At 39.2% G+C, this 16,690-nt stretch overlaps 1 protein-coding gene across 3 annotated transcripts in view; it reads right to left on the bottom strand.

Moving 5' to 3' along the window:
* The window catches only part of LOC139119743 (5-hydroxytryptamine receptor 4-like), a 54,155-nt gene extending 37,628 nt beyond the window's left edge, over positions 1 to 16,527 (bottom strand). The window contains exon 1 of one of the 3 annotated variants that reach the window (XM_070683620.1): positions 16,258 to 16,527. The gene's annotated coding sequence lies outside the window, so the exon portion shown is untranslated. Of the gene's footprint in view, positions 1 to 4,296; positions 4,615 to 9,375; positions 9,638 to 16,257 lie in introns of those variants that run through there. The other 2 variants (XM_070683619.1, XM_070683618.1) reach the window with 2 other exon arrangements.
* Positions 16,528 to 16,690: the final 163 nt, after the last annotated feature.

Here is a 16,690-nt window from a genome sequence, read left to right as displayed (position 1 = left end):
GAATGCTCTATGCAATGACCGCTGTGGATAGTGGTATGGGTTTGCGTGTAACATTTACATTGGAAAAAAGTCATCAAAAATAGTGAGTTTGTCAGATTCTGTGCCCTAGAAGCACTCCGACCCGAAAGTGATATAGCATATAAAAACTGGAAAACTGATTTTGAATAATTGATTTCATCTGAACACATTTTATGACAAATTGTAAATTAAGGTCATGGCACCCAATATCGCATTCCCGGTATTGGTTAAATCTGCACACCTCGATTTACACCTCTCTCTCTCTCTCTCTCTCTCTCTCTCTCTCTCTCTCTCTCTCTCTCTCTCTCTCTCTCTCTCTCTCTCTCTCTCTCTCTCTCTCTCTCTCTCTCTCTCCTTGTGCGTAGCATGTCTTATTTTGCTTTCAATGTCGAAATAATGCATAGATGTTGGTTTTTTCAAAATCGTGGTTTCTGTACATAATTTTACGTATTCCTCTTATACAACAACGAATACCAGTATTCGTTTCCATCACACCAGCAGCAAATCATACCCAGCACATGATCTGAGTCAGGTGCTTCTCGCCCTACTCAGTCTTCAATATCAGAAAAAAGCTTATACCAATCGTATCACTGTACAAGTACGCGCATAATAGTCACCTTTAACTTTTGGAAGTTCAATCCAAATGACTAGAAAATATACTTTGAGCTTGACTGTTCAGCATTTAAAATTGAATGCGATTTGGCCAAGATGAAGCAATCAGATAGAAGTTATGATGACCCTTTCGTGAACCATAGCGGAAAACTGAATGCCAACGAGAGAGATAAGATTGATCTTGATTTAATTTAAATGAGGGGCAATTCTCTCAATATTTGACGAGAATGGTCCCGATTAGTCAAAAATCAAAATCTTGCTTAAATAGAGAAGACATCGGTAAACCAAATGGCGTTCAAAGAGAGAGTAAACTAGACCACGGTATGAGCGATTGTATTGAACTATAACACAGGACATGAAACAAACTGGGCCGGGAGAGTCTTACTCACAGAAGACAACGATCTTGACTTGACCCCGACTGGATCACAATTACTAGGAATGCCGGCTTTGGCCACAGCAAACACGATTTATACAGCTCGGACCTAACAAATATCATTATAATTTGGTCGTGGATATTAGGAGAGAAAAAAGGCGGGAACTTCAAGAATGGATTTAATCAGGATGTCCTAAAAACAAACGATATTGCCATAGGCGATGTGTTGTCTTTTTAATACTCTAACAATAAAGAGAGTACGTCAATCGCTCATCGATTAGGGGGAGAATTTTAATCCCCTGAGCGCATTTTATTCAATAAAACACACAACTTATGCGGATTTGAGATTGCACGTAAATCGGCAATTCATTTGATAGGCGCCATATCTTTTACAGGTGGTGCGCTTTATTAGCAAGTGTAGTAAGTCATTTTTCGACCGTTACCTGCTTCATCGATGTTTAACTGCCACCGACAATGACGCAAAAAACGAGCGATTAATGCTTACTGTCGGCGGTAAAATTTATGCTCCCGGGAGGAAACAGGATTTGAAGATCGCTGTGACCTGCATAAGGGTTAAATAATCTGGATGGCGCCATCATTACATACCTCGAACTCTGAAACAAGTTGAATGGTCTGATACAAATCTTACATAGGTATAAAAGGAAATAAATTACAAGACATACTTTGCATCGATAGGCCTTAAGAACGTATCTCCACTTTTCTACGTTATGAGAAAGAGTCAATCTTTCACCGTGGCTAGCTTTAACAGTTCATATCAAGAGCTGCATTGCATCAAATTATCCATTGCTAGTTCTACTCGGATCAGAAGTTGTACTCGTAATCTCCCATCATGTAACACAATATTTTTCTTTCGAAAATTCAACGACACTGTCTCCTAGCCTGATGCTGAAGTCCACTTTTAACCAATTTAACTGAGCCTTTTGAAAAACCTGGTTAGAATTGTCATTATTTGAGAAAAAAAACTTTTTCATCAACTCAAGTATTCGCGATATGTTGTAATCTATGGCCGGGAACTTGAATAGTTTCCCCAAAAAAAGTAACACACGCGACAGCCTTGTTTTCAAAGAAGCCTCGTAATTGAACGAGTGTAACAAGGTTCACAGAAAGCGAACATATTTCATTTGAGATTCATTAATGTCGAACACTTGAGTTTTATCCATGTTAAACATGATAAGGATTTATGAACATATGTATTTTGATTTCTATACAGTAAAAATACATGACAGTTCTTGTGTTAATGTTATGTAGCACTAATAGTATTTGATTCTGTCCGAGCAATGATTTCTCGCAAAAGAGATTACAATGGTATAAAATTTAGCTCCATGTTTCAGAAACCAAGATAACTGAAATGTGAGAAGCTATTCTAATTTTCAAGTTTATTGTGAAATAGTGCATCATAACGTGATAATATGTGTAGTGCATTGTTGCCTTATCCTTCATCGTTTTACATCTTAAGCGTAAAGATCTCGGACAAAGGTATCTCGCACTTCTGAAACACCGAGGAATTTTCAAGTAAAGTCAAAGGCAATTTAGCTGTCAATAGAAGACTCGGTGCAACTTCGTTAATTACGGTGTCTTTGTCAAACAAGACGCCGCAACATAAATGCAGTTTTAATTTGGCTCAAAGTGGCATTCGGTATACGAGTGATCTCCAAATTCTAGATAAATTAGTCCCCCTCCTCCGACATCGACGAATTGAAGCACGACCGCATGTAGCTGGTATAATTTAGCACACGAATACCTAGACAAAACTACAAGCCATGTTTGCAAATCCATTCTATCTGCGAATTTAATGACCAAACAGGTTTCTCGTTAGAACGATTCTTTACATTAATGAGGAACAATCGTCGGCCTTCCGGCATACTAAAATAGTACTTCCACTATTCGAAAGAGCAAGCGTCGGATTTCCATACGAATGAATAAATGGATGGATTGATGGATGGATGGATGGATAAAAAAGAATAAACAAATGGATGAATTGATAACAGAGTAAATAGTAAATAAATAAATTTGTAAAGAAATAAAGATATAAATAACTAAATAAAACTACGAAGGATGTTCTTGACAGCAACAGATGTTTCCTTACATGAAAACTGAGTCGAACATAAACGAAAAATTATTCTTTTCTCGGTTAATCTCTACCGAGTTGAACAATCAAATGATCAGCTACACATTCTTAAATTATGATACGGTGTTGAGTTGAACGAAAATTCAATGAACAGAACCATATAAACTTTTCCTGATATATATATGTGTATTCGCTTTCATTTGAAATTGATCATGATTTGTGTTGACTATTTTCATCGACAAGTGAAAGAGGGCATATCTTCACACTGTAGCTATCAGCCTCGATTTTGCCATGGACAGTTACCTCGATGTTAGAAACCGACACACCGACACAGAGCTAATGTACAAATATATTCCCCTAGCTGCCGTAGCTGCTTATGAAAAGACTGGCATTTCATCCAGACAAGTGTTATTATAAACCTAGCCGGCGTTCATGTACAGGATACCTCCGTAAAACGGCGTATTGGCGAAGGAGCAACGTAAATATTTATTCAGCGACTCTCAGGGGTGAAATTAGCATTGCGCTTGGCTAGCTATACCGTTAAATGGACTTAGCCGATGAATAAATGAACAAGGTCGGATATGCACCCTAGTGATAGACGTAGCATTGGCCTTGTTGCAGCTGAAGTATACTTGCGAATCTAGCTTTGCTGGTGACGAGCTTATCAAAGAAGGCCATCATCGTCCATATAAGAGTTATGTAGAGGAAAGCTGTTTGATCTACTAGAAGTCTTGTTGCACATTCTCATCTCCGCCGCACAGAGAATTCGAACTTGCTCAATGTGAGTCACGGAATAATCACTGCAAAATGTCGGTCACCAGGTCATGGAGGTAGCATTTTTGGTGTGAAAATCGCTACAATAGTGATATTACGCCGCGTATGCAAAGACGGAATCTAAGATTACACCTTCACACTAAATATAGCTGTAGTCAACTTTATCTCACGGGAAATCACTGGAAAACGTTAATGCGGAGCTCGACATTAAAAGTAAAACTGCTAAATGCACCCGCCTGTTACCTCCATGATCAATAGTGACTGTGTATATACACAGTGTAATCCAGACGGAACTGGACAACTCGCCGTGCTTATATGCCAAATTGCAAGACTCTGTAAAACGTGCAATGCGGATCGAGCTGGTTTCTCAATTTCTGAGAAAAAGCAGCCTCCATTCTAAATAAAACATTGAAGAAGCAGTTTGACTCACCGAATAAGATAATTGCCTCCTGGACTGAGAAAATGTTGTTGAGAAGAAGTAGCTAAACACTGTTTTAGTGCTAATGTTCTTTTCCCTGATTTGCTACAACACATGAGCTATTTTTGATATCTGTCGAATCTTCTGTGTCTGACAACCAAGCTATTACCAGTAATGATTGATGATATTTCACAGGAAGAAAGCATTATACTGTGATGAGAGAGACACTCAAGTGTTTTTCTAGCTATGCATCTCCAATCTCCTTCAATGTTGGTGCACTCCAGTCCCATTGAGCTGTCCATAGCAGCCTCTACTTGATTTCTGTGGATACATTGCTACCCAATCACAGCAATCACGCGTCTGAGCGTTAATTTCCACTGGTAATTTGCATACCGAATCATGATCTATGTTTCACTCATGGTTGCGCATTTTGTTGAATTCGTCTCAGACTACTTACTGGTGACGTAACATACCGTACAAATGTCACCGACGCACTTTATTTTAAGAAGAAAGGGAGTTTGGAGGCGTTAAGGGTACAAAAGAAGAACAATAGCATCGGTGGTATAACGACCAAATAAGCTAGAGGCTTTTCCGAAAACCAATTAATGTTTGATGTCACACAACTGGGGCAGGTTTAAGAGAGATAGGGAGATATGCAGGCTTCCAGGAAAGAGCAGAAGGGTCAACTTAAGGAGGTCAATGGAATTCACTGAACGCATTTGTAATGTAGAGCATTTCAGTTATATAACTTTCTTATGAGGCGAAAGAAACCAGACGTTAGTTTGAGCGAGGAGTCCACTTTATCTCCCTTTTACTGAGTGTCTCATTATGAGCATGATAAATGTGTCTTATTGAGAACGAGGGGGTATCATATTCGGAACAATTTAGTAAATAATTTGGCAATTGTCTTTCTTTCGATTGATATGTCGGCAGATGACCTAGTTGACTTGTCTTCTCAACTCCAGTCATTCAGAATACAAACTATGTGACAAAGTCCCGTGAATCACAAAATGAAAGAAGAAGAGGATTTTCCAACAAATGAACAAGCTGAAAAGCCGTTCCTTCGCATACCAGCGGTTGAATAAACAGATTGGATGCTGTAATTAACTGACTTTATGCTGTTGACATATGTATTGCAATCTGTCTCTCTCCGTCCACCGTGGTGATTTTCTCGTGACAGTATTCTTGTTAACAGTTAAGAGGGATCTCATTACTATTTATCCGGCGAGGTTTCGTTGTTCACACGTCGTAAGCGACACTTCAACATTTCAGTGGCTTGCGGGAATCCGTTGCCATATAAACAACTACGCGGTTAGAAAAGTCACGGTACTTGAGAAAAAATTACAAAAGTGTCGTGCCAGCAAACTGACAACCGTGTTCCATCAAGTTGCATGCAGTTACAACCGCGAACAACAAGTCCAAAGCAGCATGTTTCGAACAAATTTGAATGATGTTCATCTTGAATTTCTCCCGTCAAAAGCACTATGACGGGAAATAACATCTATACACAGGCGCCCGTGGACTGCGCAGTCTGCTACATCGATTTCTGCTCGATCTATCGATCCCGTACTCGATCTGCCCGCCACTGCAACCACGGGCGCCTGTGCATCTACACGTCGTTGTGAAACCCAGCAATATTTTTATGGCAAATGCTTTGGTAACCCGTAAGACAACAAACCATAGAGGTACCATTTCAGATCCCGCAAGACAATTAACAAACCGTAGAGGAGCATTTCAGATCCCAAAAGACAATTAACAAACCATAGAGGAGCATTTCAGATCCCACAAGGTAATATCACCTCAAAATTAAAAGATAAAGTTTCGCTCAAACTTTCTGTAAGGAAACTTTAAACTATTCCCTTTCAAAATTTGAGAATAAGAATCTAGGTCATCGTGCAAAATTTACCGACGCTTGAAGTTCAAATTGGCCGTTATCTCAGTCTGTGTTATCTCTCTCTATGTGTTATCTCTATTAAATTTTCGATTTTCACAAAAATAAGGCTATGATAAAGTCATTTACTCCGTGAGTTTCAAAATGAGTCCCCGCAAGTTGTGGACCAAAATCGTATTGCAAAAATTTGAGAGTCCGAATCTCTGTCCCTGGGGCGCACTGCAGAATGCGCTTAATGATAAATCACTGGGACTATCTCTCTCAAAACGTACTTGCTGGTATGATGTTTGTGTACACTAAATTTGAAGTTTGTTGAAGTTTCGACGGTCTTGTTCTAGTAAACAATCGAACTTTTAATTTTTCCCCATCGAATTTACACAGGTATAGCGGCCGTTTTGAATTTCCGATATCAGTAATTTTAGGTAGTTTTGTTTCTCTTGTAACAAGCTTTGTACTGTGAACCTGACTTATCCTTGATTTTGATGGAAATAGTTGAAAATGTCCTTGACAAAAGTTTAACCATGGAGGTTCTTTTTTACCTCCATGGTTTAAGGAAGCGATGAAGCCATACCTTACAGGTACTACCACTCCCGACAGCAAACTGTTCACTGCAGTATTCAGTTTGACACTGGTTGTTTTTGTTTCGCGTAGTCCTACATGAATGTAACGGTAGAGACGACTATTCACTGGACGTTCATCGGTTTATTTATACGCTTTTACCTCTTTTGTAAACATCATTGCATTTCCCTTCCTTTCCATGTTATCACTGATGTCTGTTCACCTTTTAAATTTGTAAGTACAGTGACAACATATGTTTCCCTCTTAAAATAAACACAAAATGTTAATGACCTAGACATAAAAGCTGCTGACTCATTTAATCCTTTGAGAACTGAAATTTTTACTACTAAAATTTTAGTGCAACATTTTACCAATTTTTTATGAATTTTTCTGTAATCTTTTGATAATTTTGGACCAAATGGAAATCACATTTCCTTGGCTTCAGTTGTTTATCAAAATTTTGGCAAAAATCTGAAAAAGTTTGACTGAGATACACTCTGTAACGGTGACAAAATTGACTTTAGCGCTCAAAGGGTTTATCATGAGTTAGAAAAAACACACGGTCGTAGAAAACCCATATCATTCACGTGTTAGAAACACATAGGATAGACTATGGTCTGGATGGAGACAGATCAGTGACTGGGGTACCGGACTAAGTTAGTATCCTTTTACAAGTACAGGCAGGCACAGACTACAGGCAGAGGAAAAGACCAAATGAGTTCACTTGGTAGATTTCATAAATTTATTGATCGTCAATACATTTGAATACGTGTGATGTACATGCAACTGAGATGAAAAATCTGGTGTAAAACTGACTTCATTGGCTTGATAACTGTTGTTGAAATTATTGTTGTTTTCTATCCTTTCCCGCCTATTCACAGTTTAAATTATCAATTTGAATCTTCGCTACTTTCTCTATCGTGTCCACGTATATTACATGTTAAATTCACTGATTTAAGACTAAAAGTAAGCAACACATAATTTATACAATGATGTGTGGTACCTTTGACATTTCGCCGACCGCCGTCAATCCATCCTCCGATTAACTGAATAGTTTTGGAATTATACTTCCGACAGTGTCATTAGGGAGTCTTTTAAGTTATGGCAATCGATCGCGTCATCCATCAAAACCGCTATATTTACAGATGGATATCTCAGACGTGGACCGTCGTTATTTATGTGTCCTATTCCTGTGTAGAATGCATCGTGTTACAATGGAAGTGTGAAGTGCAATGATTCATTTTAAGGTTTGGCGCGACTTGCTGAGAAATCCGTTCGAACTGTTCTTTTTACTCAATCCCAAGGTAGTTTGTCAGATCTTTGAGGATAATTTCCACGGTTCTCTGTTGATAAACGCCATGGATTTATCGAAAATGCAAGTAAGATGCGGTGGTTAATGTTCACCTCCGATAACAACATGGACTGGATATTAGTCTGAGCACTGAACTCCATGGACTTCAAACAAGGTTAACCTGACAATACAGGAGTTTAAAGTCATTGATATGTCGAGTTTTACTTGCATCCAACTCGAACCAACTCTCTGTCATCGAATGAAAACGTGTATACATCGGTGACAAGGTGACCCTTTCATGGTTTGCTTTTTAGACGCGCTCTGAAGATACGGACGCATCTGTGCGGTGTTCACTTTAGCGGAGCACGGTTCATTACACAGCAATCACTTCTACTTGTTGTCGTCTGCAGACCATGGCAAGCACAGACCCAAGGCTGAGATACCAACCTATCATTAGCGTGAGACTGTTACAACTGTAGACAATGGATAACTCATTAGGGTGGCTCAGTGATAAATATTTGATTGGGCGCTGTGGGGTTCCGTCATTAGCATTATACGGTCTTTGCCACAAAGTAGATTTAAATTTCGATTTTTATTGACTTTCACCGCTTGTTTTTCTTCACAGCACTAAAGCAATCATGTAATTTTCAACATTGAATAGCCTCTAGCTTTTCTGCAAAGGAAAGAAAATACAGTTGCCACCTACAGACACGTTTTTGCGAACCATGTTCCTATTCTGATGGCATTTAATACTTGATATCATTTATCATTTCTGTGTTTTTTATTTACTTGTTAACTTTTCCTTCAAGATTTAATGTGCAATGATAGCATGCCAGCTGTAAATTTCACCAAAGTAATTTTGAAAAAACGCGAAGTTCATTAGTAACCGATCAACAAGTGTTTACAATTGCAGTATACAACAAAATATGCAATAGAAATCGTTAAAGGTCAGAGGTTGACTACCTTCCCGGCCCGAAGATTCTACAAAACAGTATTATGTAGAACTGATCAGTGCAGATAGGGCTGAGGCACTGAGTGGATGGTAGAAAGATTTAGCAAAACTCGTATTCAATATTACTCAGCGATAATGTCGTAATAATTTTGTTTCTGGAGGACCAAGTATTCTCAGCAGGCTTAAGCGAAAACACGAAGGCCACCTGTGACACAAATGACGTATTACATGACGAATAATAGTGCCGTGTAAGCTGTACATTCCGTGACAAAAACGGTATCCCTGTGGTATGGCAGACTCTTCGAGCAAATCCAGTTTGCTTAATAGATTACCTGCCATGGAATGCTTCAATCACTTAAGAAAAGAAAGTTTTCTCCTTGGACAGAGATCAAAACTCACCTTTTTGTTCCCTTAATTCTTATGTACCTTTATCTCCTTCAGATATGTACGGCCCGCCAAGAGAAGCGCACAGCCGAGTGTCAGTACAATGTTCCGCTTTTCGATCTGGCTAATCTGTTCTGTCTTTGTCGAACGGGTTCTTCGTATAGTCGTTTGTGGGCGTGTACATGCGCAAGTGGTACCTTATGTACGCGTTTTGTTGCGGCAGAGCACTGAGAGGACTATACCTATCGCTGGCGTCTGGAGCATAATGCACGTACGCTTCTTGTCGATTATCGTTCACAGTTACAAAAGGATGTTTACACCGGTATGATACTAAATCGTGGCCCTGGGATGTCCAAAATAGATTCCGATGACGGAGATTTTCATTTGGTGCAAATGCAAAGTGCGTACCAATTGCGTAACGATGCCATAATGTCGATTGTACAAATGCACCATGGTGTATCCATCTTATCAGCTATGTAACCAGCCAAAATAGATAAGCAATAAATAAATCAGCGAATAAGTAAATACTAGATTACATCATGATCACATCTTTGACAGATTTTGAATTAAGTGTTACGAGACGGTTTAGATCAATGATTGAGATTCAAACGAAAACATGAATAGTATATTCTTCAATTCATCTGTTCAGAAAGGAAACATATCTTATGGTCTGAATAATAATCAGTTGGCTTTTGAAATATAAGCTTTAATCGTTTTAGCTGAGTGAAGTGTGTTTACACTACATTTGTCAGAATTCCAGACAATTTCACGCATAGTTGACTCTGAAAAATTGAGGCTTTACGTTTGATATCATAGCTGACCCTTCACCTCTTTGGAATATTCATAACGCGGATGATTCCACTAATCTGACTCGATCCTTTGATCGGGCATGTCTGCAACAGCCGCTTAATAATTATGCATTTGCTGTAATACTTATTTTTCATTTCGCCAAACAAGTGTAACTATCCGATTTGGTGCACCGAGCACCGGTGTGTCGTTGAGAAAAGTAAGAAGGCACCAGTCGGTATAATGCCTTTTTAAGTATGTGCAGACACGCAGGTTTGTCAAAAACATCGCCAGTCGCGATTGAACATAAGTTCTTTTTATGCTTTTATCGCTTTGTTATCAAAATAAGATATCTTTGTGGCGATGAGTGATAGGTTCAATATCTTCGAATCCACCGTTTCAAAACGAACATTTTCCGTGCGCATACTGACATTTCATTACATCGATCGGCGAGCCACAATTTCATCAACCGCCATCCATTAGCTGTCGCCTTCCTGAATCGAGTCTCATCTGAAATGTTCAAGCCCGGTACCACTTGACAAGTGCGTGCATACTTTAATTTGTTCAAAATGGGCGTGCTCGATGATAAAGCGGTTAGAATTTATGATAGATGTTACTTCTAGATTTGACAACGCATTCTCGTTATCGTAGAAACATGTTGCAGATCTGGGAACATATTTTTCTTCACTGCACATGAAAAATAAGCTAACTAAAAAAATAAAACGAAATTACAATACCTGTATAAACGCCCCGTCATTTATTTAGCGTAAGGAAAGTTGAAGAAACGAATGCATGTTCATTCATCAACTTTTTTTTTGTATTTTACCAACACATGAATAACTCACCTTATTCAGGGTTTGAATGCAAACACATTGAACATTATTGAACTGTGTCTCCGGGGACATCGCATGCGAAAGGCATGACCTGACACTGGTTGAGAAAATCGCATGAAAAATGAATATGATCCATCGGACATTAAGTTGGTTGCACTCTGGTTTTGACCCTGAATCCTACGCGCACTGGGATTCTGCGTACCGGTGGAACAGCTCAGCGTGTAACGTTACGAAAATCCCCTGCCGTAAGCTGTAAATCCATAATAAACAGTAATGATGCCAGGGTCTCCTATAGCTAAAGTGGTTAGGAAACTTCACTCTTTGTTTCCGGGCCATCACGTGATCACCCCGTCTTGATCTCAGTCGGTGTGGGCCTTTAAGGACATGGTTTGCCCCGAGAACTATGCATAATTCGGGTAAGTTGGTTTTTGAATTTTATCTTCATTTGCATTGCGTGACTCACTCGTGCCCTAAATCTAGAATCAAGTGCGTCTTTATGTCCGGATCCATCGTTGCTATATCGCTCCTTATGCACAAAAGCACACCTTCAGATTATAGCACTCCTGGGCGCCCTAAGTGTCATAACCAATTTTACTTTCCATGCCAGCTGGGCGTGAATATGTATCATCTTGAGATATGTCGTTGCGTACCATATAACTGCTCGACTGCGTCGCTGTACGCGCGACACGAATGTTGGTCATAGGTCATTGACGTACGCCAGCAAGTTAAGTTGTCGTTACTGTAACTGCTGAGTATCAACATCGACACATAAAACCCATTCCCTGTTATTCTGTGATGCGGCGTGTAGTAAAAATGATAACCTTTGAACTGCAACAATTCCAACAAAATGCATACATCAAAAACAGAATGTGCTGGACATAGTTCAACGTAGGTGAAAGCAACCTCTCAAGGTTGGCAGCACGTTTCATATAGATCTTTAATGGACCCAAAATGCCGTCACATTTCAATTCTTATGCTGAAACATTTTACGGAGTGTATTTGCTTACAATACACATGGATGAATAGTCAGTCGTGATTCACATACCAGGGCCACCCCTTGTTAGTCCATGTGTTATTTACTTCTACACAGATGAGTCAATCCCTGTCGACTCACGCCAACTACGACACAGCTGTCGGCTAATGTTATCATTCACTGTCAAAATCCGATGTGGTTTGCGATACTATTGGGACAACAAATGGTCTCGAGAAAGACTTTTTTGCGTGACGATCAAACGCCACGCACGAGATCACTTTTACGTGATGTATGCATTCAGGGAAGGAAACGCACTTTTGTCAAGTAATGATGTTACTAGGAGACGATGAAAAAGGTCATGCGGGATTCGTTGGGCCAGCCAAACGTTGCGCACGCGGGAAATTATTGAATTGGCTTTGTGTTTTCGGCGTATCAGTTTAAATTTGCTCATTTATACTTGTGTTCCTTAGTATATGTGACGCAATGAGGCATCAACAATGTTTTACCGATGACCGAGTCTCCTGTGGAGCAGAGATAAGACAAAAGAAACCGAGAGTTGAGAGCGATAAAAAGCCTCTGCCCCTTAATAAAACGTAATGGCAACCATTCCTTGGAGCACAATACATTGGAACCTCTAAGGGGAGAACTATTTGATTTTGGGGGGAGGGTAGGAGGAAATGGGTATGGGAGCAATTTTTTTTCCTGTCACAGTGACAGCAATTTTTTTTTCTACTGTCAGAGCTGCATCAATTTTTTTTTTTCAAATGGTGTAGCAATGCAAATTTTTTTTTCTTTGTCATCAAGTTTGTGATGTGTTGTATATAAGGGAGCCGTCATTATTTACGCCCCGTCAACCATGATGAATTTGAGTAACTTCCCTCTCTAACTCTGAAATTTTGACTGATCCCCCCCCCCACTTAGAAAAGTCAAATACAAATACATCTATTTGTAAATTTACAAAATACAGCAATTTAACAGTAAAGACCTTTGAAATCTGATGTACTCTACTAGACTATCATCAGTTATCTCATGCCATGATTGTTCATATAGGTGAACCCATCAAAATGAAATTGCAAGTCACAATAAAATAAAGATAATAAAAGCTCACGCAGTATCTAACCATATAGTATATTGTTTAATTTGAATGGGTATTATGACAAGGTTTTCACTAGGATATCTGACCGGGCAGAATTTGAAAGTACAGGGGGAGAACACGTGAGAGGCTGAGGGGGAAAGCGTCACAGGGGCTTTCCCCTATCTTGCATGGAAAGTTTAAGATATTGATGTGTGCAATGGTGCAGTCTGGTGCGATCTGAGAGGTGTTTTTTAATTTTTTTTTACTAAGTGAAACTGTTAGAACACCCAAAGGGAGAGCACGAGCGGGGGTTTCCCCCTCTCGTATTGGAAATTTTGGGAAATTGATGTGTTTAATGGTGCAATCTGAGAGGAGTTTCAGGTTATTTTGCATTTGGTAAAACTGTTTGAAAATGACATTGAACACTGCAATATTTTTTTACATTTTATGCATGATCAGTGTTTGTGTCACAATATTCAACAACCAAACAATGACAATACAATTTGTGAAAAACAGTTCTGTTTGCCAGAGACTGAAGATAAATAAATATACAGGAACGGAAAATTTGTGACCTTCTTGTGTCATTTCTCCAACTGCCATCTTCTAATGAAAAGCATGAATATGGTATGTTTAACTGTCAAAATGGTCATTGAACTGAGGTAAATGAACATGTTTCTGTGATAATAAAGGATGAATTCACAACAGTTCAGTTTTGTCCTAGATCCTGTGAAAATTTTGAGAAATTGATGTGCGCCACGGTGCAGTGTAGTGCAATCCGATAGGTATTTTAAATTTGTCTTTTACCAGTAACACTAGTAGGAGAGCCAGGGGGGAGAGCACGAGAGGGGGTGCCCCCCTCTCGCATTGAAAATTTTGAGAAATGAATATGTGCAATAGTGCAATCTGAGATGTGTTTCAATTTATTTCGCCAAAATAAATTGAGTAACCCGTCCCCCTTCTTCCTCTCCACATTTTGAGTAACGCCCCCTGAAGTTTTCAATTTTTTTAGTGACCCTCTCCCTTGTATTTCATTACATTTGTTGTTCCTCAGTTTTTCATCGTCAACTTGTACATCTTCCTAATATATTTATATTGAGAGAATAATATATTGATTTTAACACTAGTTTATTGACTCCTGTCTTGTGTTTTAAAATTTTCACAATTTACAGAAGTCAAAAAGTCCCCTTTAGATAGTGCCTATGCCATCGAGATATTGCAACAGAAATCCTGAAATATGATTTCTTGGGTCAGAAAAGGGAAGGAAAACATTGAGTGTACTGAGGTGTAAGTAGACTATGTAGTGCATGCTTATATCATAAGTGCTGGGAAAAAAACATAAGAATTGCTTGTGGTAAAAACATTTGCGCCGCCTATGGCGGCTCGCCGGCAAAGAATACATGAGAATAGGGTTTCCAAATTTTGCTAATTTCTGGTGCATTGTGACAATTTTATTTTTCACTTCTGTCTGTTATGACAATTTTTTTTCTCAGGCCATGGCAGGATCAATTTTTTTTTTCTTCTATCTCACCTGGCGACAATTTTTTTTTCTCAAAATCCTCCATACCCCCCCCCCCAGAAATCAAATGGTGTTCCCCTAACTAACTAGCTTACCAACAAACCGCTCAAAATATGGTCAGGACCAATTTCGTCCATGGAATGTACTCTAACCGAAACAAGCAATCATTTGAGTTCTCTTCGTTCACTAATCTCAACTCGGGTTTTAATCGGCTAATAATTACAAGGCACTCACTAATTGGTTTACAAGTCTTCAAATTTCTATATCTGAGGGAGCGATAGCCAATAGGGAGACCGAATTAAAAACCCCCTAGCTGGAATTTAGCGCAGATTTTATCGACTCTATGATATATATTTGCAGATTATTTTCACCAAGGAACTGATGATCTTGTTGTTAGGAAACCGTTGCCTTCTACTCCATGAACACCGCGCTACTCAATTACGTTCGCGGGGAAAATGTGAATGCAACCTGCACGTCAGTTGAAAATGATGAATTTCGCTTCAGTAGAAATGGCTTGTAGCCAATTACGGCGAAGCGATGTGCAGTTTTAACGATTATTGCTTGCCGGGCCGAGTCGGCGAGTACATAAAATAGTTTAATTGAAGGGGAGTGTTGATTTTTGAAAAACATGAGCAGACCGGCACACCCGAGCAAATATTTTTTCTCTCAATACATCAGTTGACCTGGGCCCTGATTAAGCTAACCTCTCTTCTTTTCTTCCGATACTATAATCTGTTTAATAAGATTGGCTCATAGTATCTTAATTGCTGAGAAGAATAATCTTTAATCTTTCATCGGTTTGTAAATTGATTATTTTAGTGCATTAACCCAATTTCATCCAATTTCTTCTTAAGGTCAGCTCAAACCGCCTGCGGGAATTTTATAAACTCCAATCTGCGCGATGAATACAAACTAGATGCATTTTCCGATGTTGATAGCGTGGCTAATTCAAGGCTTAGAAGCATTGGTCTAAACTCATCGTATTATTCCAATACTTCCGCGTCCCCTATCTGCTGTCGTTATTACACGTATTTGATTCGTTTGTGCGAATGCTGATTTGCCATTACGTCCAAAGTCAGCGTTTGACTCACGCTGCGTACACGTCTGTCACGACCGATTCCCCAGTACCCATCGCTTGCCGTTTCGCATCGTATTCTCAGATTCGTGACGTGGTTAATGTAGATTACACTCTACACATTCCCATTTCTACAGTGATGTTCACAAATCAGTACTTATCTCAAATATCATGGCACATGTAGAAACTTAACATGAGGGTAGGTGTTGATTTTTTCTTAAAACGTGAGTCATCGTTGACAGGTGACATTCTATGGTGTCACAAACTAAATTTCTTAGACCTACATTATCACATTTTTCTTTAAAGTGATGGACAAACTCTTGGTGTGCACACCACTGTTTTTACCATTGGTTCATAGTATCTATGGAGTAAACAGAATTTAGAAATATGCCAATGTGAAAGAACGGTATGCGTCAGAAGTTTACCGTGGTCGATGCATGCTTATATACTAAATGTAAGTCCGAATCGATGTAAATATGAAAGGCAGTTGCATATTCTGGTCTGACTAACTGTTCGCGCAATTGAGCATTATTACGATGTCCTAAGCTTAGATAGAGATTAACACGTCTTCATCTTAGTTCTCCAGAAGTGAAATTAACGAATATATGCTTGCCCTGAACATAATCAAATTTATCTTACCAGAAACACTGCCTTGGTTATGTACTGTAGCTGTGATCGAGTATCTATATACCAACTTGAATGAAGGCCTACTCCAGGTCTCTGCTGTATGTTGATACTAGTGGCAGTCAGTGACCCTATCTTCACAGTGCAGTACACTCATGCAGATGTCGTCTGACGCGAAACATATATTTTATATGTTTCAGCTACCAAGTAATCCACAAGCACGCTATGTCACTCATCTAGCGCCAAGAGTGTATGCGCGTTTTGAAGGCTGCTTATTTTTTTTCTGATGGCGTTAGAGAGTCCGGCTGACGAAATCGACTCCCCAGCATATCAAAAATATCCACACAACATTCTATGAACATTACAACAACATATGACTATGCTCAAATGGAACAGTTTGTGGTCCTTTGAAACATACATAACACACATAACATACATACACACATAC

The sequence above is a fragment of the Ptychodera flava genome, chromosome 20, assembly GCF_041260155.1.
Source record: "Ptychodera flava strain L36383 chromosome 20, AS_Pfla_20210202, whole genome shotgun sequence".
NCBI classification, from domain to species: Eukaryota; Metazoa; Hemichordata; class Enteropneusta; family Ptychoderidae; genus Ptychodera; species Ptychodera flava.
The sequence above is the reverse complement of the archived record's forward strand: the minus strand, read 5'-3'. Positions and strand labels throughout refer to the sequence as shown.